The 27356-nt window shown below is 34.7% G+C and overlaps 1 protein-coding gene across 1 annotated transcript in view; it reads right to left on the bottom strand.

The window, feature by feature from the left end:
- Window positions 1-18064, bottom strand: part of LOC126977207 (uncharacterized) — a 56765-nt gene extending 38701 nt beyond the window's left edge. The window contains exon 1 of the mRNA XM_050825922.1: window positions 17857-18064. The gene's annotated coding sequence lies outside the window, so the exon portion shown is untranslated. The remainder of the gene's footprint in view (window positions 1-17856) is intronic.
- Between the last annotated feature and the right edge of the window lie 9292 nt (window positions 18065-27356).

The raw sequence follows: 27356 nt of genomic DNA, 5'->3' as shown, positions 1-27356 counted from the left end.
ATGTTACAGCAAATGAATCGGTTTTCGGTGATAGAATAATTTCAAACAAAATTAAATGCAAATCAGTAACTAAATTTCGAAACATCAGACCTGTTTTATGAATTCATAATATTATGTTAACTAATGCATATAGTTCTATTGAAGTTTGTGCATACTTACGCAAACTAGTTCCATCTGATTTTGAAAGAGATTTTTATGAATTATTTGAAAAAACAATGGAAATGTTGGAGGAGTAAATGTAAAATAACGAATAATTAGGAATATCTGCTTAAAATTCCAGGTGCAATAAAATTTACTGTCGAACGCATGTTCCTTAATTTATCTATTTCTAGAGTATTTTTTTCAGTTCATTTACGGAGAACTAAAGTGTTGCATACTAAGTTTTATTTGCTTGGGATTTTGTATTTTGAATATTTCTACAATTCTCATGTACAAAATCACTATAACCATTTATTAAATAAGTTTCAGATAACTTATAATTATTTTACCTACACCGACAATGATAGCAAAATATATCAAAGTTTAAAAAAAAGTGTGTGTGTACTTTTGTATGCACGCAAGAAGTTATACTTCTTTGGCGTAACAAAGCAAAAATCCTTAAAATTATTTATTCTTCCTGCTATTCTACGTTTGTAGAAAGAACAATATTGTTAAAATCTTGCAAAGATGGCTTTGACAATTATTTATTAAATAACGAATACGGCTGCATAGGCCTGGACTCTTTGTCTGTCATAAATAATGGACGAAGAAATCAAAAAAAAAACGAATGACGCAAACGTCAGAAAATTTTAGAAACCAACTTCACCCAGTTACTTTTGTGTTATAGTGATGCGCGCGCATCTTAAAATTTCACTCTCATCATTTATTATATTAGGTTTAATTATTCGTTGAGTAATATATTATGCTTAGATAATTTATATGTCTAGATAGAGTCTCTTGATTTAAAGTATAAAAAACCATATTTTTGTTTAGTTATCGTAAACTAAATAATAGAAGCGAATTGAAAAAAAACCTGATGGCTATGATTGACAAAGAAGAAGAAAGATGAATCCAATTCTAATGATAGATTCAATTTGTAGAAGTTAAGTCGAAACTGTATGCATTAGACGTAATTATAAGACTTGCCTATTTAATAAAATAGTAGTTAAAAAAAAAACCAAAAAACACCTTTTTTATAGAAAACCGAACTATAAAATTGAAAATTTATTTTCAAATTTATAATTAAGATCAATTCTTACCTTAAAGACGATTGATGAAAATTATATAAATTAACAAATTTCATCATATCATATAAATGGAATAATTTTATCATATTAATGTATTGTCAGCAGTGATCGATAAATCTACGAAGTTTGAACGAAATCTGGCCGTTTGAACAATGATACCTACAAGTGAAACTAATAAAAAGCGCGTAAAAAATAAATATTGTTGAATGCAATGCATTTAATGATACTAATTGGGAATCGAGTACCGACTACATTCTTTGTATCGTTACTGTATATATTATAAAGAAAATGATATTATCTTTTTACTTCAAGGCTCCTTCTGACTCTTGATACATTAAATAAGTATCACATGAAATAGGCCATTCATAACTCAAAACGAATGGAAGAAAAAGAAATAAGAAGGTATTTCTATTTCAAATTTGAAGCTATTTTACAAATGATACATTTATAATTGTAATAAGCGTTCTATTTATTTATTGACTTGTAATCAATAATCCGATTATATCATCTTTGCATATAATTGCTGCATTCTGGTCCTGCATTGTAAAAGTTAAAAGTGGAATCATTTAAACAAATTAATCTGTTTTAGCTTTTCTGTGTCGAAACGAGAGAAAAAGTTTTTAAAGAAATGTCTGATAGGAAAAATTATTTAATCGTTTTCATAAGTTTCTTCGCAATTGTTTTCTCTAGAAATGGACTTAGTAATTTAGTATATGCTATGGAAAACTTGGGGATTAGAAAAATTGGACAGGATTTGAGCAAACAAGTTTATTCCGCTTACCACCAGTTACATCAGGAAGCTGTTCGATCGTTGAAACTTCAAATGCCTTTGGCCACTGTTCATCTTTTTCTTCATCTCTTCAAGCAAATGCGTGTTAACCCCATTATTTATTTATATATTTTTATTCTTCGATTAGTTTCCATTGTAATTCACCAGGAAAACTCAAATCAACTCTACCAAAATTACTAACACTGTGAAACCAAAACTTGTTTTAAAATAATCAAAAGACTTGTTGAGCTTACGGGATTTGTTAAAGAACTAAACGTAAGGATCGAAATAGCCAGCTTATAAACGGAGACTGAATTATCTAAATTTGTATTTGGGACAAACAAGTAATTAGTAATGCATGAGCTAATCATGATAGTAATGAACTAGGCACTATTTACTGAGAAATAGAAATATCATTAGGACTATTAACTAATTATGTAATTCACAATAATCACGAGTGTTAGATTTGTTGTAAGGGTACCCTACACTTAAAGAAAGAGGACCCTTGAAGGATAACCTTGTTGGCTCGTTGTCCGTATGGCTAGTAGACTCTTTTTATACGTTTTATATTATACTTCCCGTCCGCTTCGCAGGGCTAATTTTAAAAGGAAATTAATTAATTAATTAACTTTGGAATTCGAAAAGTAGCTATTACCCATCTAGGATAAATTTCGCATCGAATGGTGGTAGTTTCATCTCGATAAGTTCAGTGGTTTAGGCTTGAAAGAGCCTCAAACAAAGACCAAATTCATTATATATATGTTATATTAATTATTATATATATACAAGACCAGATCCGGGATCCGGATCCTCGGTAGTTTGATCTGTCAAAAGTTAATAGTTAAAATTAAATAAATTGTAATTTCCGAGTGATTCGTAAACAACGAAATTTGATGACACTCATTCTAAAGCTTCCCGGCCGGTACCGCCGCAACCGCTTTTGTCCATGCATCTTAAATCCGTAATATCTTCGAAACTAATCATTTATATTACATGCTGTTTAGAGTAATATTGGTCTATATAAAATGCACAATGTATTTAATGTACTTAATTCGATAAGAATTATTGCAGTATTAAATTATTGTTATATAATATGTTATTAAATAAGCCATTATTTCTCGTAAAAAGTAAAGGATAAAAAATCGTTATTCTAGGTTATCCCTAAGAGATAATCATAAACCATAGCGAAATTTTTGTAGATCTTATTAAGGTGTACAATACTCTCGTAAATTATTTTGATCTATCTCGTAGGATTCAGCCAGAGTTTGCAATTTAAAAGCAAAAAATGTGTTTATTGTCAATACAACATTAGAAACCTCTAAAATTATTAGTGTTTCTCTACTTTATTATGCATGAAGTATACATATGAACCTTCCCCTTGAACGTCTCTATCTTTTAAAAAAAACCCTATCAAAATCCATTCTGTGCATAGATAGGAACAGACAGCGGGTACCGACTTTGTTTTCATGTCATGTAGTAATTTACTTGAAATTTACACACAATTAAGAACCGACAACAGTCATTTTTCATTTCGTCTGCATTCATTACTTTGGTGTTAATATCATTAGAATTATCATCAGGATGATGAAAGAATATATCATAAAATAATTTATTCAATTAACATTAAATAACTAACTTTCTAGAAGCTAATATATTTCACATCAGTTCAAACGAAAGATACGGCCATTACAGACTACTATTAAAGTCATCATCATCAGCCGAAAGACGTCCACTGCTGGACAAAGGCCTCCCCCAAAGATCTCTACGACGATCGGTCCTGCACTGCCCTCATCCAACGTATTCCGGCGCTCATGACCATATCGTAGGTCCATCTTGTGGGGGGGCCTACCAGCACTGTGTCTTCCGGTACGTGGCTTTGCAAATTTGATGACGGCTAGATTATGGGTACCACGGCGCCTATTTCTGGCGTTAAGCAGTAATGTGAAAAAAATATTGTGTTTCGGTTTGAAGGGCGCCGTAGCTAGAGCAATTACTGGGCAAATGAGACTTGATATCTTATGTCTCAAGGTGACGAGCGCAGTTTTAGCTCCGCTCATCATTTTTGGGTTTTTCAATAATCTCGAGCGGCTCTACATTGTAATAGACAGGCCGTATTAGTTACCATCAGCTGAACGTCTTGCTCGTCTCATCCCTTATTTTCATTAAAAAAAAGAACTACAATATTTGCGAGCAAATAAGTAGGTCCGTCATATAATGAAAGTTTAATATTTAAGATTCCACGGATACCGTCATTTTCAACATTCTAAAATAACAAGTTATTTATAATAACGTTATTGTCGTTAATTCCGATGGCAATAAAACCTGATAATAAAACTTTATTCGTGGAAAACATTCTTAAATTTCAATATTGTTTTGTGAAATTGCTTTGAATTTTATGACCAGAAATGTATTGTTTGACTAATCTTGATTTCTGGGAGCGGTTATTGTAAGAGATGCCTTTATACATTTTAGAATCATTAAGATAAATATTTAAAGAAATAAACATTTTGAGTGTTGCGTCTCAATATATTCTTGATAATGTTCTATATTATGTTTAATCATCACGTTAACACGAGGAACAATCATAAACTTGTTATGCCTACTACTTGGTTAAGTCCAGTTAGTAAGTCTTTTATTGGGCGATGTATATATATGCTTTACAACATGATCCCAGATAATGTACAATACAAATGTGTTACGATATTTAAAAGAATTGTTAAAAAACGTTTGTGTGGGAAAGGTTATTTTAACATGAATGATTTTCTTAATAACACCACAAACTGGGAATGAAGCGGACACCCTCAGGCTCTTTAATTATAAATATTTACTGAACGATATTACATTGTATACATATTTAAAAAAAAAAAGAAGTCCGCTAAGTTTCTTACGCCCGTTCTTCTCAGGTCTGAGGCAGTCTATTTTGAATGGGTGGTAGTTTTTTAGTTCCATAAGTGATTCTGAATACTATTTTGAATAAAAATATTTGAATATGAATATCTAATATTTTTACTAGTGGGAGGCTCCTTTGCACAGGATGCCGGCTAGATTATGGGTACCGCAACGGCGCCTAATTCTGTCATGAAGCAATAATATGTAAACATTACTGTGTTTCGGTCTGAATCCCGCCGTAGGTAGTGAAATTACTCGGCAAATGAGACTTAACATCTTATGTCTCAAGGTGACGAGCGCAATTGTAGCGTCGCTCAGAGTTTCTGGGTTTTTCAAGAATCCGGAGCGGCACTGCATTGTAATGGGCAGGGCGTATTAATTACTATCAGTTGAACGTCCTGCTCGTCTCGTGCCGTATTGGCATAAAAAAAAAATTAAACAATCCATACACTTAGAATATATTAAACAACAACAGCGTAAAGACAACCTGACAGCCAAAACAAGCCGACCAATACTTATTTTATTATATGAAGAAAACCAACAGCATATTACAGATTGGATAAATAACTAATAATTGAACGGTTGGCTCAGTGGAAGAGCGCTCGAATGGAACGCGTGAGATCGCGGGCTCGAGAGTCGAGACCCGCATCGTTCATAAATTTTGTTTTCAAATATTATTTGTGTAAGTAATAATAATGTCAATAACAGGTTTCCCTTATATTATTAACTAGCTGACTCGGCAGACTTCGTGCTGCCTCAATCGATAAATAAAATACCTTAACTTTTGTATAAAATAAACTTAAAACAAATACTTATTTTGATAAATCTCGTAGGGTTCAGCCTGCGTTTGGAATGTAAGCGGAAAAAATTTAATTATTCACGACATCACATTAGAATCCTCAAAAATAACAGTATTTCCCCACTATTTAATGGATGTTATTATACATATAAACCTTTCTCTTCAATCACTCTATCTATTAAAAAAAAATCATAAAAATCCGTTGCGTAGTTATAAAGATTTAAGTATACATAGGGATATAGGGAAAGAGTAAGCGACTTTGTTTTATACTATGTTAATGATTTTGATTTGTTAATGTGTGATAGCCAATGATATTTAAAAGTACTCTTTTAATACTATAATATCATTAAATAAATGAATAAATATTGACACACTTTTACACAAATTATCAAGCCCAAACTAGGCATAGCCTGTACTATGGGTACAAGACAACGATATATTTAACAATATACTGACTTAAACATATATAAATACTTATAAACATCCATGAATCGTAAACAAACATTCATATTCATCATAATATAAATGTTTGCACCTACCGGGATTCGAACCCGGGACCTCTAGCTCATTAGGCAGGATCACTAACCACTGGGCTATAGGGGTCGTCATTGGTGATAGCTAGTGGTTTTTATTAAAAATATATTTATAATTCATAACTTGTAGCATGACGAAGTGAAATCAAAATAAAGTAACGGGAAAATACTGTTCTATAGGCTTGTTGTAACTGTATGGGTTCCGTTATGTTAAAATTAGTGTGCATTATGTTGCATATCTATTATATCCTAGCTCGCTGTAGATATATATATAATAGAAACTGTCATAACAATAATAATATACAATATATATTATAGAAACTGTCATAACCATAATGTTAACACCAGGAACAGACATAAACTTATAATGCCTACTACTCGGCTAAGTCGAGTTAGTAAGTCTTTTGTGGGGCGATGTATATGCTTTTACAACAGGATCCCAGAAAATGTTCAAAACAAAAGTATTACTTTATTCAAAAGAATTGTTAAGAAACGTTTGTGTGGTAAAGGTTACTATAACATAAATGACTTTCTTAATTATACCACAGATTGGGAAGGGAGTGGCCGCCCTCAGGCTATTAAATAATAAGTTTAATTGTACAATATTACTTTGTAAACATATTTTGTCGATGAAAAAAGAGCCCGCTGAGTTTGTTTCGCCCGTTCTTCTCAGGTCTGCGACATTCATTTTGGAATGGGTGGTAGTTTTTGACTTTCAATAAGTAATGTCACATCCTATTTTGAATAAAAATATTTGAATTTGAATCATAAAAAGTGTGTGTGTACTTATGTATTCACGCAAGAAGTTATACTTCTAAAATTTTTTATTCCTCGTGCTATTCTACGTTTGTAGAAAGAACAATATTGTAAAAATCTTGCAACGATGGCTTTGACAATTTATTCATAAATAACGAATACGGCTCTACGGGCTTGAACCCTCTGCCTATCCTAATATAGGACGAAAAAACCAAAAAAAAAAAACGAATGTCGCAAACGTCAGAAAATATTAGGAACCAACTTCAATCTGTCCTTCAACCCTTTTGTATTACAGTGATGCGGGCGCATCTTAAAATCTCACTCATAATTTTTTCGTAACGCGCCTAAAGAATGTATAACTTCAATAATAAAACCTATTTATTTCCAATCTACTGTTAAAATTACAGTTATATTACAGTTATCATCTATGATTAAGTCCATTATAATAAATATTACTTATTAATATTGTTACAATTATTTTCATAGTAAGTTTACCAGTGTGAGGCTCCTTTGCACAGGATTCCGGCTAGATTATGGGTACCATAACGGCGCCTATTTTTGTCGTGAAGCAATAATATGTAAACATTACTGTGTTTCGGTCTGAATTCCTCTGTAGCTAGTAAAATGACTGGGCAAATGAGAGAGAATAAATGAGAGAGAGAGATAACATCTTATGTCTCAAGGTGAGCGCAATTGTAGCATCGCTCAGAGTTTCTGGGTTTTTCAAGAATCTGGAGCGGCACTGAATTATAATGGGCAGGGCGTATTAATTACCATCAGTTGAACGTCCTGCTTGTCTCGTACCGTATTGGCATAAAAAAAATATTAAATAATCTACGTTAACCTCTATTTTCAGGAATCCACGCACACTTAAACAAAGCGATTGAGCTCATCGCGAGTGATGTAGCTGTCACGAATACTAAAGTAAATAACCTTGCCAGTTGTTATCCATTGTCATCGCCACAAGTTAGGATATCATCCCCACCATCTGGATGTGTGGCGGTCCTCCACAGTGCGGTTTTCAAGAAGCTTTCTCCCTCATACTACAAAGCTGTGGAATGAGCTTCCTTGTACGGTGTTTCCGGGACGATACGACATGGGTACCTTCAAAAAAAGCGCGTACACCTTCCTTAAAGGCCGGCAACGCTCTTGTGATTTCTCTGGTGTTGCAAGAGAATGTGGGCGGCGGTGATCACTTAACACCGGGTGACCCGTACGCTCGTTTGTCCTCCTATTCCATTGTCTAACAGCAAGAGACTCGTATATAAAGAACTGAGAAGAAAAATATAAAGACGCATAAATTATCTAAGGTTTACTATATCTTATACTAACAAAATAAATCATTAAAACTTCATAATGGAATAATATTGTTATTAAATGCGACTCAGCGAAAAATATTGAAAACTGTGTCAGATAGTTTCATTATAACACTGATGAATGTCGACATATTAATGAAATATATGCAAACGTGATAAATTTAATATTTTAATATTAGTTTTTCAAATAAGTATAAGATAAAATGGGGCTGGATAGTATGAGAATAGTAATTTCGAGACATTTTGAAGCCTTAATAGACATTTATACTTATACTAGTGGACCCGACAGACGTTGTCCTGTACACACGTCTTAAATTCGAAAAATCGGTCCAGCCGTTAGGAGGAATTCACTAACATACACATGAGCAGAAGAATTACATTATATGGACGGAATCGAGAATCTAAACCAATCTCAAATTCACTGGAACACACAAAAAAATCATCAAAATCGGTCCATCCGTTTAGGAGGAAGTTCCGTTACAACAAACGCACAAAAGAAATATATATATTAAGACTAGCTGACCCAGCAAACGTTGTATTGCCATATAAAGTAATAAAAAAATTTAATAATTAAAATTTTTGGGGTATAAAAAATAGATGACGACCGATTCTCAGACCTACCACATATATCGTACATAAAATTAATCGTACTACAATAATTATTATGGTCGATTGCCATCTTGCGACTCTATGGAACAGAATAATATTAAAATCGTGATACAAAAATAGGTGTTGATCGTGGCCGGGTGAAAATTTGAAGTTGTATGTATTTTTTAATGCTGAATTATAATAAAATAAAAATAAACAAAATTGACAAAAAAAAATATATTGGTTTGGCCGTTTCGGAGGAGTTTGGTAACAAACATCGGGACACGAGAATTTAATATATAATATATAAACTGTGACAGTGTGTGAAAACGTCGAAAAACATTGAGGTTGACAGTTAACCTCTATTTTAAGCGATAAACATTTCTAGCACCTGAAAATAGTTCGGTGCTATGAAATTTCGATCATGTTTCAATCTTAGATAGTTTATAGGTCTATATAGAGCCTCTTGCTGCTAGACAACCGATGAAAACAGGCCAGGTTTATTACTTTAGTGTGCTTGAAATGCTACGTCTTACACTCGCGATACGTGTTAGTGCGCGTGCATTGCTCTAAAATAGAGGTTAACGTTTAACCTCAATTTTTTTCACTCTTTTTCACAGCTAGCCTAGAACTACAACAATTAGAAGCGCAGTTCTTGAAAACGGGATCATCCAGCCACGTCAAGTAGCGTTGGTTCACGAGCATGACGAATGGACCAGCCATCGCCTGTTTCCACCATATTTTAGGGAATCGCAATATAATCGCAAGAATGATATGTACATTCAATGCTCACTACATATTTGCTTTATGACAATGCGGAAAATATTGAAATCCGAATAACTTAGAAAGTTTCGTCATAAAAGTCAGAAATCTCGAGTTTCAATAAAACGATCTTCAAGCAGTTAAATCCATATTTCGAAAATTTTAATGTACTTGTAGTGGGACTTTCAAACTTAGTTGGCAGTGGAGTAAATACCTGCTAACGGGTTTTATGTCAGTTATTAAACGGACTTTATGTTACCAGTGGGAGGCTCCTTTGCACAGGATGCCAGCTAGATTAAGGGTACCACAACGGCGCCTATTTCTACCGTGAAGCAGTAACATATTAGATTAAATTAGAAAACAAATACAAGACACACAAGAATTGTAAACAAAATGTGAAACATTAATGTGTAAGCATTACTGTGTTTCGGTCTGAAGTGCGCCGTAGCTAGTGAAATTACTGGGCAAATGAGACTTAACATCTTGTCTCAAGGTGACGAGCGCAATTGTAGTGCCGCTCAGAATTTTTGGGTTTTTCAAGAATCCTGAGCGGCACCGCATTGTAATGGGCAAGGCGTATCAATTACTATCAGCTGTACGACCTGCTCATCTTATCCCTTAGGGTTCTTTAGAAAAAAAAAACGTGAAACATTAATGTGTAAGCATTACTGTGTTTCGGTCTGAAGGGCGCCATAGCTAGTGAAATTACTGGGCAAATGAGATTTAACATCTTATGTCTCAAGGTGACGAGCGCAATTGTAGTGCCGCTCAGAATTTTTGGGTTTTTCAAGAATCCTGAGCGGCACTGCATTGTAATGGGCAAGGCGTATCAATTACCATCAGCTGTACGACCTGCTCATCTTATCCCTTAGGGTTCTTTAGAAAAAAAAAGTGAAACATTAATGTGTAAGCATTACTGTGTTTCGGTCTGAAGGGCGCCATAGCTAGTGAAATTACTGGGCAAATGAGATTTAACATCTTATGTCTCAAGGTGACGAGCGCAATTGTAGTGCCGCTCAGAATTTTTGGGTTTTTCAAGAATCCTGAGCGGCACTGCATTGTAATGGGCAAGGCGTATCAATTACCATCAGCTGTACGACCTGCTCATCTTATCCCTTAGGGTTCTTTAGAAAAAAAAAAAGTGAAACATTAATGTGTAAGCATTACTGTGTTTCGGTCTGAAGGGCGCCATAGCTAGTGAAATTACTGGGCAAATGAGATTTAACATCTTATGTCTCAAGGTGACGAGCGCAATTGTAGTGCCGCTCAGAATTTTTGGGTTTTTCAAGAACCCTGAGCGGCACTGCATTGTAATGGGCAAGGCGTATCAATTACCATCAGCTGTACGACCTGCTCATCTTATCCCTTAGGGTTCTTTAGAAAAAAAAAAAACGTGAAACATTAATGTGTAAGCATTACTGTGTTTCGGTCTGAAGGGCGCCATAGCTAGTGAAATTACTGGGCAAATGAGATTTAACATCTTATGTCTCAAGGTGACGAGCGCAATTGTAGTGCCGCTCAGAATTTTTGGGTTTTTCAAGAATCCTGAGCGGCACCGCATTGTAATGGGCAAGGCGTATCAATTACCATCAGCTGTACGACCTGCTCATCTTATCCCTTAGGGTTCTTTAGAAAAAAAAAACGTGAAACATTAATGTGTAAGCATTACTGTGTTTCGGTCTGAAGGGCGCCATAGCTAGTGAAATTACTGGGCAAATGAGATTTAACATCTTATGTCTCAAGGTGACGAGCGCAATTGTAGTGCCGCTCAGAATTTTTGGGTTTTTCAAGAATCCTGAGCGGCACTACATTGTAATGGGCAAGGCGTATCAATTACCATCAGCTGTACGACCTGCTCATCTTATCCCTTAGGGTTCTTTAGAAAAAAAAAACGTGAAACATTAATGTGTAAGCATTACTGTGTTTCGGTCTGAAGGGCGCCATAGCTAGTGAAATTACTGGGCAAATGAGATTTAACATCTTATGTCTCAAGGTGACGAGCGCAATTGTAGTGCCGCTCAGAATTTTTGGGTTTTTCAAGAATCCTGAGCGGCACTGCATTGTAATGGGCAAGGCGTATCAATTACCATCAGCTGTACGACCTGCTCATCTTATCCCTTAGGGTTCTTTAGAAAAAAAAAACGTGAAACATTAATGTGTAAGCATTACTGTGTTTCGGTCTGAAGGGCGCCATAGCTAGTGAAATTACTGGGCAAATGAGATTTAACATCTTATGTCTCAAGGTGACGAGCGCAATTGTAGTGCCGCTCAGAATTTTTGGGTTTTTCAAGAATCCTGAGCGGCACTGCATTGTAATGGGCAAGGCGTATCAATTACCATCAGCTGTACGACCTGCTCATCTTATCCCTTAGGGTTCTTTAGAAAAAAAAAACGTGAAACATTAATGTGTAAGCATTACTGTGTTTCGGTCTGAAGGGCGCCATAGCTAGTGAAATTACTGGGCAAATGAGATTTAACATCTTATGTCTCAAGGTGACGAGCGCAATTGTAGTGCCGCTCAGAATTTTTGGGTTTTTCAAGAATCCTGAGCGGCACTGCATTGTAATGGGCAAGGCGTATCAATTACCATCAGCTGTACGACCTGCTCATCTTATCCCTTAGGGTTCTTTAGAAAAAAAAAGTGAAACATTAATGTGTAAGCATTACTGTGTTTCGGTCTGAAGGGCGCCATAGCTAGTGAAATTACTGGGCAAATGAGATTTAACATCTTATGTCTCAAGGTGACGAGCGCAATTGTAGTGCCGCTCAGAATTTTTGGGTTTTTCAAGAATCCTGAGCGGCACTGCATTGTAATGGGCAAGGCGTATCAATTACCATCAGCTGTACGACCTGCTCATCTTATCCCTTAGGGTTCTTTAGAAAAAAAAAACGTGAAACATTAATGTGTAAGCATTACTGTGTTTCGGTCTGAAGGGCGCCATAGCTAGTGAAATTACTGGGCAAATGAGATTTAACATCTTATGTCTCAAGGTGACGAGCGCAATTGTAGTGCCGCTCAGAATTTTTGGGTTTTTCAAGAATCCTGAGCGGCACTGCATTGTAATGGGCAAGGCGTATCAATTACCATCAGCTGTACGACCTGCTCATCTTATCCTTAGGGTTCTTTAGAAAAAAAAAACGTGAAACATTAATGTGTAAGCATTACTGTGTTTCGGTCTGAAGGGCGCCATAGCTAGTGAAATTACTGGGCAAATGAGATTTAACATCTTATGTCTCAAGGTGACGAGCGCAATTGTAGTGCCGCTCAGAATTTTTGGGTTTTTCAAGAATCCTGAGCGGCACTGCATTGTAATGGGCAAGGCGTATCAATTACCATCAGCTGTACGACCTGCTCATCTTATCCTTAGGGTTCTTTAGAAAAAAAAAACGTGAAACATTAATGTGTAAGCATTACTGTGTTTCGGTCTGAAGGGCGCCATAGCTAGTGAAATTACTGGGCAAATGAGATTTAACATCTTATGTCTCAAGGTGACGAGCGCAATTGTAGTGCCGCTCAGAATTTTTGGGTTTTTCAAGAATCCTGAGCGGGACTGCATTGTAATGGGCAAGGCGTATCAATTACCATCAGCTGTACGACCTGCTCATCTTATCCCTTAGGGTTCTTTAGAAAAAAAAAACGTGAAACATTAATGTGTAAGCATTACTGTGTTTCGGTCTGAAGGGCGCCATAGCTAGTGAAATTACTGGGCAAATGAGATTTAACATCTTATGTCTCAAGGTGACGAGCGCAATTGTAGTGCCGCTCAGAATTTTTGGGTTTTTCAAGAATCCTGAGCGGGACTGCATTGTAATGGGCAAGGCGTATCAATTACCATCAGCTGTACGACCTGCTCATCTTATCCCTTAGGGTTCTTTAGAAAAAAAAAACGTGAAACATTAATGTGTAAGCATTACTGTGTTTCGGTCTGAAGGGCGCCATAGCTAGTGAAATTACTGGGCAAATGAGATTTAACATCTTATGTCTCAAGGTGACGAGCGCAATTGTAGTGCCGCTCAGAATTTTTGGGTTTTTCAAGAATCCTGAGCGGGACTGCATTGTAATGGGCAAGGCGTATCAATTACCATCAGCTGTACGACCTGCTCATCTTATCCCTTAGGGTTCTTTAGAAAAAAAAAACGTGAAACATTAATGTGTAAGCATTACTGTGTTTCGGTCTGAAGGGCGCCATAGCTAGTGAAATTACTGGGCAAATGAGATTTAACATCTTATGTCTCAAGGTGACGAGCGCAATTGTAGTGCCGCTCAGAATTTTTGGGTTTTTCAAGAATCCTGAGCGGGACTGCATTGTAATGGGCAAGGCGTATCAATTACCATCAGCTGTACGACCTGCTCATCTTATCCCTTAGGGTTCTTTAGAAAAAAAAAACGTGAAACATTAATGTGTAAGCATTACTGTGTTTCGGTCTGAAGGGCGCCATAGCTAGTGAAATTACTGGGCAAATGAGATTTAACATCTTATGTCTCAAGGTGACGAGCGCAATTGTAGTGCCGCTCAGAATTTTTGGGTTTTTCAAGAATCCTGAGCGGGACTGCATTGTAATGGGCAAGGCGTATCAATTACCATCAGCTGTACGACCTGCTCATCTTATCCCTTAGGGTTCTTTAGAAAAAAAAAACGTGAAACATTAATGTGTAAGCATTACTGTGTTTCGGTCTGAAGGGCGCCATAGCTAGTGAAATTACTGGGCAAATGAGATTTAACATCTTATGTCTCAAGGTGACGAGCGCAATTGTAGTGCCGCTCAGAATTTTTGGGTTTTTCAAGAATCCTGAGCGGGACTGCATTGTAATGGGCAAGGCGTATCAATTACCATCAGCTGTACGACCTGCTCATCTTATCCCTTAGGGTTCTTTAGAAAAAAAAAACGTGAAACATTAATGTGTAAGCATTACTGTGTTTCGGTCTGAAGGGCGCCATAGCTAGTGAAATTACTGGGCAAATGAGATTTAACATCTTATGTCTCAAGGTGACGAGCGCAATTGTAGTGCCGCTCAGAATTTTTGGGTTTTTCAAGAATCCTGAGCGGGACTGCATTGTAATGGGCAAGGCGTATCAATTACCATCAGCTGTACGACCTGCTCATCTTATCCCTTATTGAAATTATTTACATTTAAAAATTATCATCAAGGTTGCATTGTACTGTTGTCATTATTATTTTCCAAACTTTACTACTTAAGATTTTGTAGTGAATCTGAACTACATTAACTAATAATTTGTCTTATGTGTAGATCTACTAAATTTTGCAATGCAGCAATGAACGTAAGTGCATGCAAATTTATTACAGGCAGTTAGAAATTCTGCCACAGATTGCACCCTTACTGTAAGTCGTTTAGGAGTTGACTACGACAATTACTTGACCATAACGACGTTGCGACAGGTGACTCAAATATCCAGGTAGCATAAAAAATTTTGGCCTAGTTTCTTTAATTTGCTTCTAAGAATTGGAGAGTTCCGTTACTTTGTCATGGATCTCATAATCAGAACCTTACCAAACTCTCACCAAACTACCTTTGAAGTACATCCTTTCCAATAAGAAAAGAATTATCGAAATCGGTTGGCGCAATATTGAGTTATTATTCAAAATTTTCAATAATATTTTTTTTTATATTATTCGTAAATTTGTTGCGCACATATTTATAGCAAATTAAAGACTTTTATGGTTTTCTCATGGTTGTCAGATGCCATCACCAACCAGCATTCAAATATAAAAAGAATTATCAATATCGGTTCACCCAGTTGAAAGTTCTGAGGTAAGTAACAAACATAAAAAAAAAACCCACGACTTGAGTACCTCCTCGTTTTTTGAAGTCGGTTAAACAGAGTAAAGTTCAATTTTTTAAGCGGTCACTGACCAAGGTACAATTGATTGACAGTGACCGAGGTACAACACTACTCCAACTTCAACAAAACAGTGAATTTCAAATAATTTGGGGTTACTTATCTCGCTAATACTAGTTAAAGAAAAGAACGAATTGCATATAAAATTTAAGCGACTATTGTAAAACGTTTAAAACTATCAGACTTCAAAGCATATTAAAAATAACTCACTTTTTTCCCCAAAAATCTTTTTAACGTCGACAACACCAAACACCGGCTTAATGGCGGTTTGTGACTACTTTCAAATTGAATAGTCAGTAGTGAAGTACAGAATACACTAGACAATAGAATTTAATATCGCAGGAAATTTTGAAACCAGCCTAATGGTATACCTATACCTATATACTATGTGTACCTACACATAGTGCCAAGGTTCAACATGTCTACAAATTACTTAGTACCTTATACGTACGTACCTATCTTAATATATATAGATTACGTGACATGTTGTTTGTCCGCGATGGACTCCTAAACTAATGAACGGATTTTAATGGGGATTACTTCAGTTTGGTCCAACTTGAGATATAGGATAGTTTTTATGTCGATTTGGGACCCATAATTATTTTTATTTTTATATTTGTTTTGTATGGACGAGAGAATTTAGTGACGCACGGTTTGACAGTTCCTAATAACAACAGGGAGCATTTTTTAAGAAATAATTTTTGATGTTTTGAAATATTATTGGCAAATTCCTATACAACAGTGTTTTCATTTTATTATCTACAGAACAACATCTGTCGGGTCAGCTAGTATAACTATACAGTATAATTTTTTGAGAAGGGCGGTGATATCCAAATCGGAAACTACGAGACTTAGAGGAAAATCGTCAAAGGAGTCATGCCCTCGATTTATAAGAAAGCAACAACTGCATATTTAGTTTATTAAAATTTCTTAATCTTTTGTCTCGTAGTTTCAGACTTGGCCATTACCGCCCTTCTCAAAAATCATTCTGTAAAACTGGACGCTTCATGTGTAGGCTCGAATCTCGCTTGACCCTTTTTTACATATTATTTTCTGTAATTTCATTAAATTCATATTCAACAAACTCGGGCTGCGCGACTGTAGGGCTGCCAATAATGTTTGTTATATTTCCTTTGAGTAATGCGAGCCCTGTTAACAGGTAATAGCTGTAAACGCCAGTGCCCCGTCGAGATATTTAGGAAATATATTCTAACACCTAAAAAATAACAGCACATTTACCGAATCACAGCACATGAATTGAATCCAAAACCGCAATACGTTTCTGTGTAAGCTTAATTCACAGACGCGTATATAATATCCACGCAAGTTGAGAGAGGGACTGGCCGCCATCTTAGTTACTTCATAGTGACGTCACGACCAATCAGCGGTCACATTTCATTTGCCTCACGAATGACGGATCGTGAAAGTTTTACATATTGTAAAATTATTTACTAAGCGTAAGATTTCCAGAAGCATCTTAATGCGTCATCCACGATCTTATGTATTTTGCCTATTTCATGCACCGGTATGTTGAAAGTGACAAATACACTTCTGAAATACTGACTGATTTTGAGTCGCCTGTGATATCTTATCGATATTATTAAGATGTTATAAAATATTATGATCTAATGTAGACCTAATAATAATAGGTAGTACCATTCATCCTAAAAAAGCAGCAATACCTATTTGGAATACATTGAATAGCTTCATACTTTTTTTACTATCTATGAAAATAATTTTGCATCCACATTTTAGATAATACCTACCTAATCAATGATATTAAATATCTTTGTACCTAATAGCAATTCTTATCTAATAATTTGTTAATTGCTATACCTAATCAAGTACACGCACGGCGTAATACCTACATACCTACCTACTAAAATTATTAGCTGACCCGACAGACGTTGTTCTGTAAATAATAATTAAATAACATAGGTACAGTTTTAATGAATTTGTCAATAATATTTCATAACATCAAGAGTTATTTCGTAAAATATGCTCCCTGTTGTTTTAATGAAATTGTTTTACAGCAGAACAGTCAAACCGTGCGTCAATAAATTCTCTCATAGAAAATGTCATGTCCATACAAAACAAATATTGGAAATAAAAATAATTATGGGTCCCAAACCGAAATAAAAACTATCCTATCTCTCATGTTGCACTAAATTGCACTCCATGAAGTAATCCCAATTAAAATCATCAAACAAACATCAAGACACTGGATTTATATAAATATTAAAGTTATAAAGACCAAAGCCTTGACGTTGTATTATTTTTTTATTCTTAATCCACACCTAGGTTTAGTAATCAGAATAAAATATCTTATGTTACCTATAATAATATTATTAACATACCTTTTTAGTTTAACATCCAGTGTATTTAATTTCTTGGATTTATCTATCACAAAGGTATTTGAAACACTAACCACAGACACAAAAATATATGGAAAAAAGAATCTACGACGTGTTCAAAAAAAAATAAATGTCAGCAAAATTTAAAAATGGAACGCGGTCGCTGCGTATGAGCAACGTCGGCACGCGACGAATCACTTTTTACATCTAAGCAGTGTTGCCAGCTATGCTCGGAAGACCACTAATATAATCAAATAATTACTTAACTTAAAAGAATGAATTGCTATTTTTTTCAATAAATATTTTGGTAACTAAATGAACACTTTTTTATTTTAATTAAAATGTCAGTAAATTATAATATAATATGTGTTATTAGTACCTATTATGACCCTATTTGAATCAAGATTATTCCACTTTGACTTTAATCTGTGTATGGGGGATTTATAATAGACGGCCAATCTAATGTAAAGTACATTAAATTAATAGTATTGTTATTGTTCTAGTATACGAAAATATCCAGTAAAGGATTGAGAATACAAAATAATATGAAAGCCAAAAGAGAAAGAAAATAAAAACGTAAAATTTGTCGGACTCGAGTGTCCGCGTAAGCGGACACCCCATACCGACTAAAACCTCCTCTGTGCTGTTAGCAGCCCTGGCTTTCACAGCGAAGTAGGACGTGGGCCGTGGAGGCCGCAAAAACTACGCAACAACAGTCGCGGGGCGTCTCCTAAGGAGACTCGAACCTCAGACCGGCTGTGTGCTTGTGGGAAGGAGAGAGAATGAAAATGAAGATGAAAGATGAAAAGGTGATAAGAGCACACTCGCCGGCGAGCGTGGTGATGTTTTGTGTAATGTATGTAAGTGTGTATGTATGTGTTTATGATTGTATGTATGTGTGGTTGTATGTATGTACGTAGTGTAAATGTTTGTGTGCATGTATGTTTGTGTTTGTGTCTGTTTGTGGAGTGTGTTTGTGATTGTGTAAGTGGTGTATGTCAGTCCGTGTGTGAGCGAGTGTAGTGAAGCGAGATTGATGTATGTTTAAGTATATTGTATTAAATATATCGTTGTCTTGCACCCATAAGGTAACCATAGGATATGCCTAGTTGGGGGCTAAATAATTTGTGTAAGAGTGTGTCAATATTATTATTATTATGTTCCGGTTACAATAGTGTAAGTGCCGGTGTACGCTTCGGTTCAAATTGTCCGTATTACAGAGTTATACTATATTTTAGGAGTTTAATCATAAAATAAAATTATAGTAGATTATACTGCCCAACAATCCAATAACAGCGAAATTACCACAAATTGTGGGAAAACCATTAAGCTGGCAGCACTACAGCTAAGTTATTTAACAGTCATCTCTTTCCCACGCATTGCTTTATTTCAATCGGAATACCATAAGAAAGTACCGTTAAATTTCCCGTCTCTGTCTAACGTAACGGTAATAGGTGAATGCCCCGGGAGGGACAGAGAACGAAGTATAATTATGAGGTAGGTGTGAAAACTGTCAATGACCGCGAAGGATTAAAATAAGAAAAGTTTGGTGTACAGTTATTTAGGTCCTTTGACCTTATTTCGGTTATGTTAGGTGTATTCTTGACCAAATTTATTGTATTTTCTTATCGTGTTGCTGCCATATCTATAATAGCACGCGTTTTAACTTTTAATACAATAAAATATAATATGTAATACCGTATGCATGTACTTAACAGTTAACAGATTCTTTTAAGGTAATTTTTATAAATTTTACTTTAATTTACTTTTGTATATTATAAACTGTTTAAAGATAAAACTGAACTATAATCGGTTTAATTTGGTGGTTAATTTTCGAAATGCCTATTAAAGATAGAAATATAAAGAAAAAAAAATGATTATATTCTCATATTCTGTATTTTTGTAAAAAAAAAATTATTTGTCGACAGAATATGAGTCTAAGTTTTTTTTAAACGAAAATAAGGGACGAGACGAGCAGGACATTTAGCTAAAGGAAATTGTTACGTCCTACCCATTACAATGCAGTGCCGCTCAGGATTCTTGAAAAACCCAAAAATGCTCCTTTGCACAGGATGCCAGATAGATAATGGAACCACAACGGCGCCTATTTCTACCGTGAGGCAGTAAGGTGTAAACATAACTGTGTTTCGGGCTCCAAAGCTAGGCAAAATTATATTGACATATTTCATGAAAAGTTAAATGTTTTCAGATCATTGGCTTGTGATAATTTAAATAATTGCTGATTTTTATTTAACCCCATTCTTATTTTTTTTTCTGAATACTTAACTCATTTGTAACTAATTCATTATAGTATTGTATAATAGGCGTGTATAGTATCTATTGTGTAACTTATATAGCTTGTAATTAGTTGTTAATTTGTATTACTTTTGTTTTGTGTTTTTTATCTTACCGATTTCTTACCTTTTAACTAAAGTTTCGTATAAATTGTTGGAAACTTCACTGGTGAAAGTGTAAGTTTTAAGATTTGTTAATATTTATCATAATACTGTTTATTTCCTATATATGAATAAAAAAAATATACTGGGCATATGAGAATTATCTCCCGAGGTGACGAGCTCAATTGTTGTGCTGCTCAGAATTTTGGGTTTTTCCTGAGCGGCACTGCATTGTAATGGGCAAGGCGTATCAGTTACCATCAGCTGAACGTTTTGATCGTCTCGTCCCTTATTTTTCATAAAAAAAAATAACAATACTAGCTGACCCAGCAAACGTTGTATTGCCATATAAAGTAATAAAAGAATTTTTTGGGGTATAAAAAATAGATGCAACCGATTCTCAGACTCCGAAATATATCGTACTACAATTATTGTATTCGATTGCCATCTTGAAACCCTATAGCGGATTTGTGGATGGAACTGAATAATATAAAAATCGCGATACAAAAATAGTAGACCGTAGAAGGGCGAAAATTTGAAGTTGTATGTATTTTTTAATATAATCTAAGTAATAATAATAATATTGACACACTTTTGCACAAATAAGATATAAAAAAAAATCTCAAAAAAATAAAAAAATGTATATTTAGGGGTGGGTCACCCTTATCATTTAGGGGTATGAAAAATAGATGTTGGCCGATTCTCAGGTCTATCCGATATGCACACAAAATTTCATTTAAATCGGTTAAGCCGTTTCTGAGGAGTTTGGTAACAGCGGGACACGAGAGTCTTTTATATAAAATAATTTGAAATTAATTTGCTACTTTTATAAAGAATATTTTTAAAACAAATATATATATTTGTACGGAAAATATCAAAATCAGCACACACTTCATTAAATTCTCTACAAATTCTTATTAATGGGGTTGTTATGCGGTGCATTGTTAAAAAATAGGCATGAAATACCCAATTATATTGGACAGATTAAAAATGTTAATTAATTATTTTTATTTTTACATAAATATCATACAATTTGTTGTTAGAAAAAGCAAGGCGTTACAATTTACTTATAAGTTATAACTTCTAAGCTTAAGCTTTTACGATCTTTAATAATAATTGTCTTAAACGATCTCGGGACGTAGCAACTAGGCAAATATGAAATTGTTATGAGATTTTTGTCTGAGACTATTTAAATTAAGATTATTTCCCTGTATCTTTGATTTCGTGAATATGTATGAAATCAATTGTTTGTGGGTTTTATTTCTCGGTAGGAATTTTCGGAAAGACAGTGCAAACATCGGGACCAACAGGAATGCTATTAATATGCAATTACATAATCGAATCAACATTTAGTTTTACTGAGACAGAACTATTTCAATTGTTGCATTGTTATTAGGCCTTGATTACTATACAAACTTTCAAATTAATCCGACGTTTGGAAGGGGTCGAAAATGTACTTTTAAAGATTTCGTTATATAGATATATAATACTGACGGATCAAAGCCGTTCACATAGTCAGGATCTTCAAAGTTATCCATTAATGACACCACAGACTGGATATGAAGCGAACAGCCTCAGGCATCAGCATCAGCCATTATAAATGTTTATTGTACGACATCATATTGTACTCGATATTTTTATATATAAAAAAAGCCCGCTGAGTTTCTTGCGCCCGTTCTTCTCAGGTCTGAGGCAGTCTATTTTGAATGAATGGTAGTTTTTGACGTTCAATAAGTTATTTTGACTAAAAATATTTGAATTTGACAGTCTTATAAATACACTGTATAATATTATTATAAGAAAGAAACGTTTCACTTCAAATAGTTATAATAGATTAGAAAGATAAAGATTTCGTTACAAAAACGTGGTATTCCCGGCATGTGCGTGCGACAGAACCGCCTCGCTCGATAGTCCTCAGGGGTAGGACAGACGCCTTAAAGTGACGTTTTCAGAAAATGAAAGCTTTAGCAGCTGTCCCTCGCTTTGAAACGTTTCAACTTTTCTTTATTTGTGTTACTGCCCACTGGTCATAAAATGGCGGCTACGCCTAGCATTTGCGCAAGTATTTTTTATTTTTTTTATTTTATGGAATAGGAGGACAAACGAGCGTTGAACGACTGTTGTTAAGTGATCACCGCCGCCCACAATCTCTTGCAACACCAGAGGAATCACAGGAGCGTTGCCGGCCTTTAACGAAGGTAGGAATGCGCATGTATGTAGATCTCGTGTTCCATTTTGCATATTTACACTACTAAATCTATCTTTTATGTTATGTGTTGTGACAAAATTAGATAACTAATTTCGAGGTTATATATAGTTATTTTCGGGGCCAATCTCCAGATGGCGCTACCTTTCAAATAGACAGCTCATAATGCGTAGAGAGGGCTCTCTTTTCCCTATATATTATTATACTCTTTGATAGTCCTTCATCGACTGCCTGCTCGGCGCTCGCTCTCGTTCGTACTCACACCGCACGCCGATTACACCCGAGCTTAGACGAACACCGAATCATCTTCGAACTCGCTTCAACGTCGCTTAACGTCGAGCAGAAGCTCGACGTTATTGACTACGACATATTGATACCAAAAAAACTACGTTTGAAAAAACCGACTTCAAAAACTGAAAAGTATCAAATAACTAAAAATTTTATTTTAACCTTTAATATTATTATTTTACCTTTAATATTAATAAAATGCTATTATTTATATGTGCTACCTATTGATGGGTTTTAAATAAATAATATATAAAATAAAACTTAATATTATGAACAGCTTACTTACTGTAATTATTAAGGTTGTCTGGCCACGCGTGTCTGTCCACTTGAATTGTTTTGTTCTAGAAGAAGCTTTCCCGCTTAAGGCCCTTCACTGAGGTAATAACCTTGACCTTGACCTCTTTACCGCACCTCACCTCTACAATACTTCGTAAAACATTACTAGAGCGTCATCTGGCGAACAATTTACGAATCAAGTAAATTCATAGACCTTAGAATCCGCAGACACGGCATTCACTATAAAAAATATTTATTTCTAAGAAAGAAACGTGTATTACTAATTTTGAGTCATGAATTCAGTGATTCTACTTACGTTCATGAATACTTTCAAAGTTTATTCAGGTACACACGGCTACATATCAAGCAAGCTACATATAAAATGATTTTCCAGTATAAGCTGATCTTGCATTGTATATCATTTTGGAACAATAAGAGGTAAGCTTATGATGGATTTGTATAGTTTGATATGTTAGCCGTGTACAAGTATTCATGGTGATCTATAATAAACACTGTGCGGTGTTTACTTTTTAGATTATAGGTGAGTTACCTGTTATTCAGACCATAAAAAGTAGAAAAATAAAATAAAAAAAAACAAAGTCAATTTTATTATCATTTATTATTTTACAAAGTATCTTAAAAGGTAAGGTATCTTATCATTTTAGGGTAAAATTAAATTAGCTTTTTTAATCTTTTTAACCGCGTATGCTGCAGAACTAAGTCTGTTCGCCAATCCTTCAATTTGGGGGCCCCATTGTAATTTAGTAAAATGTGAATCCAAGGTGGCGGCTGCGGACATTTTGTTTTTGTTTCTAAATTATAAAGGCATAAAAAGCATTTATTTTCTCAAAATTGATTCCTTTAGAATTCTTTTTGATGTTATTTCTAATAACTACTAAATACTACTACCGCTTCGGAAACAAATGGCGCTCTGAGAGAGAAGAAGCGGCGCAAGAAACTCTCCCAGCATTCTTTTTTTTTGCGCTCTTTTCAATAAAAATATACAATATTGTACAGTCATTTCTATCGCTATAAAATAATCACAATCTAGTCCCAGGCTGTCGCAGCAATAGAGACCAGCAATAGAGTAATAGGATTTACGACAGAGCCATTTTTCTATAAGACATTTAAATTTATTTATAGATAATGCCTGAACAGTGGCTGGGACATTATTATAGAACTGTATACATTTACCTTAAAGTTATTATGTATCATATGAAGCCTACTAGAATTAGTTACAAGCAATCCTTTATTTCTAGCGTTGTAAATAATGAAAATCACTATTAAGAGCAAAAAGGTGACAATTTTTGCTAACGTATATTAAATTTTCATAAATGTACTGACAATGAACAGTCATAATATTTATTTCTTTAAATTTTTCTTTGAGAAAATATATACGTAATAACTAGCTATGAATACCCGCTTCGCTGGGTCATTTTTAATTGTATACTTATTTGTTAATGTTAATAATCTATCACTACTTACTTCACAATTTTTTCACATAAAAGACACATTTTCTTTTTTCTTATTAATTTATTGATCTTACTTATTTTTACATTAAAATCTTACGACTAAGTTGACATTAATATCTTTTATCATCTAACATTAACTGATATCCTAAACATTTTTATTGAAATACATTCTTATATACTACGTTTACAGTTTTGCATACTGGTGCATAAACAAATAAATTTTCTTTCTGTCCTACGCGTGAAAAAGCTACATAGAGTTGACCATGTGAAAAACAGGATTCTTTTAAATTAACTCCACAAAATCGGAACGTCTGACCTTGCGCCTTATTGATAGTCATACTATAAGCTAATCGTACAGGAAATTGTAACCGTTTAAAATAGAATGGTAAATCATTCGAAATTATTGGAATTTTTGGTATAAAAACCAAGTTTCCTTTTTCTTTGCCAGTGAGAACTTCTGCCTCAATGATGTTGTTCAAAATTTGTTTTACGCATAATCTTGTACCATTGCACAATTTTGGCGTATTAAGATTTCGTATTAATATGACTGGTGATCCACTTTTTAGCTTTAATTCATGAGAAGGCATACCAGGTGGGTTTAATGAATTTAAAAATTCCGTTGGAAAGTTTAAACTTTCATCTTGATTCATCATTGTATCTATTGATTTATAGATTTTTTCCTCTCCCGATATCATTTCCTGTATTTTTACATTTATTCGTTTTACTGCATCATTTTTTGTAACCTAAATTGTTCGCTCAGACAACCATGTTTTATTTAAATAATTTTGTTGTATGGATGGATAAATTTTGTCTATAAGCTGTTCTTCGGTGTCTACCACATGACATATCTCTTCAGTTAAAATTATTTTACCAGACTGTGGATCTAGTGGGTAGGTGCCATTCCCAATTTTCAAAAGATTGTCGGCAAACTCTTGTGCTTTTGGATCTCCAGTAATTAACGGTCGCATATTTTCTGTCAGTGATAACTTTTCAACATTGTGCCAAAAAATTGATCGCTTTAAACATGCATTTATTTCGTCAGCTGGTGTTGATTTTGGAATAACTGGTAACGTTTGTCTAAAATCCCCTGATAGTAGCAATAAAGCATCTCCCATTAGTTTTGTATTTTTCCGAAGATCCTGTAATGTTCTATCCAGTGCTTCCAGTGATTTTCGATGAGCCATCGTGCACTCATCCCATATTATAAGTTTGCATCTTATTAAAATTTGGCCACGTACAGAAAATTTTGTGATATTACAGACTGGGAATTCTTGTTCAGCTACATTTAATGGCAAATTTAGTGCAGAATGTGCCGTTTTTCCACCTTCCATTAATGCGCGGCAATTCCAGAGGATGCCAATGCTAATGCTATTTCATTTTTCACCCGAATTGTAGCTAGGACCAAATTAATGAGGAAAGTTTTTCCAGTACCTCCGGGTGCATCTAAAAAGATTATTCCTCCTGCATTCGTCTCAATACGATTTATTATTGTGTTATATACTATTCGTTGTGTTCGTGATAATTTTGGTTCATTTTCTTCAATGTAACGTTGCAATTCATCTTTATTATAATTAAGTTCTTTTGATAATTCAGAATTAGTCACGCTTAATTCGTTTCTTTTAGGAGATTGCACTCCGAGAGTAACTAAAGTTTGATTACATATTGCGAAACATCGATCTTCTAAAATTATCAAAGCTTCATTATAAATATTATCGTTGAATGTAATATTCATATCTTGATTTTCTCTACGTAGTCTTGCTAGAATATCGTCACTCATACTATCACGATATTTCAGCCATAGTCTATTCGGATTTGAAGGATTACACGATGTTAGAATTATAGCAAAGAGTTCTCGCAGTTGATTCGCTGTTGCTGTTTCTGCTGCCTCTTTCATTGCCTGCTCCCATTGATTATCATTTTCTAATAAACCACGACGCTGGCATGCTTCACGATACGTTTCGCAAATGTAACCATCTACTGTTCGAAGATCTTCAAAAGCAACTTCTTGTCCACGTACTTTATGAAGTAGTAGACGTAAATAGAAACATTCAGCATTCTTTGGATGTACGGTATATACTCGACCAATAGCTTTATCTTTAAAGACACCTTTAAATCCTTCAACCGAAACTCCTTTCTTTCGTCGATTAAATACTTTTCGCGATGAGTCCCATGTGTAATAACTGGGAACATCTCCATAAAGAAGAGTTCTAGCAAACAGATCACTTCGACACAATTCGAAAAATGCAGTTAACGTAGTATTAACAGGTTGGTTTGCAACTTTTTGTGCTGTTTGATTAGTAAAATATACCCGTTGCCCATTCTCAAGGTGAACTGCTAAGTGAAAAACAGCTGGATCCCTGCCATGAATCGGAAACCCCAATATACGCCAAGCTGCCTCATTACTATTTATATATCGTCCCATTTGATAACTTAAAATTTCATCATATCTATTTTCATTTGTAATTTCAAAGACAGCCATATCACTTCCTTTGTTAATATAGTTACACACATATTTAATTGACTGAACTGAACTGCAATATTCTACATTTATATGTGCATTAAACATTTTCGATAATAACGGATTATAAGGGACAACCCATCGATTATCAATTTCGATTTCTTCACCCCGTACTCTAATTTTTGCTGTAAATCCTCCTTCACTCGGTGGTCGACGTCGGTATTGCGGATATCCATCATCTCCCGTTTGCGTCTCACTCAAAAATGATCTTGGATATCGTTTTGAGCATTTATTATCTTTTATACAGGGTGATTGCATTTTAAGTGCCCCGCAAGGTCCATGTATCATTTGTTTCACGATTATTTCATATAGAACAGGATCTTCAACCAGATTTGGGAATTCTGCTT

This window comes from Leptidea sinapis, chromosome 44 (assembly GCF_905404315.1).
Source record: "Leptidea sinapis chromosome 44, ilLepSina1.1, whole genome shotgun sequence".
NCBI classification, from domain to species: Eukaryota; Metazoa; Arthropoda; class Insecta; order Lepidoptera; family Pieridae; genus Leptidea; species Leptidea sinapis.
The sequence above is the reverse complement of the archived record's forward strand: the minus strand, read 5'-3'. Positions and strand labels throughout refer to the sequence as shown.